Source organism: Mandrillus leucophaeus, unplaced genomic scaffold (genome assembly GCF_000951045.1).
Source record: "Mandrillus leucophaeus isolate KB7577 unplaced genomic scaffold, Mleu.le_1.0 Scaffold64, whole genome shotgun sequence".
NCBI lineage: Eukaryota > Metazoa > Chordata > Mammalia > Primates > Cercopithecidae > Mandrillus > Mandrillus leucophaeus.
The window spans coordinates 3,581,885-3,584,215 of record NW_012106919.1 but is presented as its reverse complement, the minus strand read 5'-3'; positions in this window follow the sequence as shown (position 1 = coordinate 3,584,215).

The following is a 2,331-nucleotide window of genomic DNA, read 5'->3' as shown; positions in this document are numbered from 1 at the left end:
AAACATCATTGAATTATATAGTTATAATGAGTGAATTTTATAATATATAAATTGTACCTCAATGCAGGTGTTTTTAAAAAAATTTGAGAAGCACTCTTCAAGAACACTCCTTCTGCTCACTTCATACTTAAATGCCAGTTTCCATGGAACTTGGTCCTTAACCCTCGTGCTTCTTATTTTTGTCAATTATTCTCTGTATGTCCCCTGTGGAACCATTTTAAAATATAAACACTGAAGAATACCTCCTCCTTCCTGTAGCCCCCTATACCCCAATTATGATAGGCCCCAGAACAGAAAAGTGGTTACCATACACATTTTGCAAATGTTCCCCCAGACCACTCTGATCCAAACCATACTCCCTGGGTGAGTTAATCAAAACCAAGGGATGCTTAATTGATGGCATCCTAGATAACTTCCTAGATAACTATTGATCCAATTATATTGTTGTGTAACAGTTTATATCCAAACTTAGTGGCTTGAAACAACAACTTTTATTTTTCTCATGCATCTGTAAATTTGGCACAGCTCCGTGGGAATAGCTTGTCTCTGTTTCACTGAGCACCAACTAGGTGGCTTGAAGGCTGGGAACTGGAATTATCTGACAGTCACTCATTCTCATGTTGAGTACTTGGGCTGGAAGACTGAAAAAGCTAGATGCAGCAACATCTGGGGCTCCTTATATGTTTCTACCTGTGGTCTCTAAGATGTGGTCTTTCCGTGTAGTCTCTCCAACATGGCTGCTTCAGGGTGGCCAGACTTCTCGCATGGTGACTCAGGGTTCCAAAGACACATGTTATGAGAGAGAGAGAGAAAGCCCACGTAGAAGCTATATTGCCTTTTATGAGTTAGCCTTGGAAGTCATGTGGTGTCATTTCTGCTGCATTCTATTGTTTGAAACAGTTACAAAGCACCTCCCAGTTTCAAGTAGGTGGGAACACAGACACTCACCTCTTGATGGAGAGATCTCAACATCACGTGTAAGAAGAGCATGTGGAATGGGATCTATAATGTTTTGAGTATCTTTGAAAAATACAATCTTCCATAGCTGTTTCAAACTCTCTTTTCTTTCCTCAAACTTCTAACGATTCCAACTCTATCCTTGCTTTCAGTTCATGACCTTGCTTCCAATCTCACTAGAAAAGCAATCGTCCTGTCTCTGCACATTTTTTCTTTCTTCCCTCCAGATATAGTGAATGGATGACCTCCCCATGCTCTCAGTTAAGTCTGTTGCTTGTGATGTGGTTTGGCTCTGTCCCCACCCAAATCTCATCTTGAATTGTAGCTCCCATAATTCCCATGTGGTGTGTGAGGGACCTGGTAAGAGATAATTGAATCATGGGGACAGTTTCCCTCATTTTGTTTTCATGGTGGTGAATAAGTCTTACAAGATCTGATGGTTTTATAAGAGGAAAGCCCTTTTGCTTGGTTCTCATTCTGTCTTGCCTGCTGCCATGTAAGACGTGCCTTTCACCTTCTGCCATGATTGTGAGGCCTCCCCAGCCACGTGGAACTGTGAGTCCATTAAACCTCTTTTTCTTTATAAATTACCCAGTCTTGGGTAAGTATCACCAGCATGAAAATGGATGAATGCAGCCTACATTTATACACTAGAGTTCACCCCACCCTGCTCCTGTCCCCTCAAGCGTATTGCTTCAGCATTCCTCCAGGACAATCAGATTTTCCTTCTACTGGATCATTCCTTTCCCTATGCTGCCTTCTTCCTTTATTCTCAAAACTCACTTAATCCCATTTTCCCCTCTAGTCACTAGCTTCTTTCTTGCCTTCCTTTTTTAGTAAAACTCCTTGGTTAAATGTGCTGTCTTCAGTGCACTCCCATTTTCTCTTGAAAAATCCCATTCCAATAAAGTTTGCTCTCTCATTCCACTAAAACCATTCTCTTGAAGGCCATCAGAGACTGTTATGTTGGAATATTCAGTGATTGCTTCTCAGTCATTGTTTTTAACCCATCAACAGCATTTTAGATTTTAAATTGTTCTCACTTGTTTGAGATGCTTTTCTTCACCTGGGTGCTAGACAACAAACTCTCCTAGCTTTTGCTTTGATTTTTCTGGCAGCCCCTTTTTCCAGTCATTTTCCTTTTTCCTTCTCTTCTTTCTGAACTCTGAAAGTTGGGATGCCCCAGGTCTGTCTTTGGATGCTGAGGTGGTTTTTACTGTGTCATTTAATTAATCTGGGAACTGAGTTTATCAGAGTCCTCTTTTCTGTATGATTCCAGGCTAGAGTTGGTCAAAAGAGGAACTTGTGTGGTATTTGGAAGTTAGAAATAAAGCAGTAGCCATTACTCTGGAGGTCAACATAGTCAGATGTAGT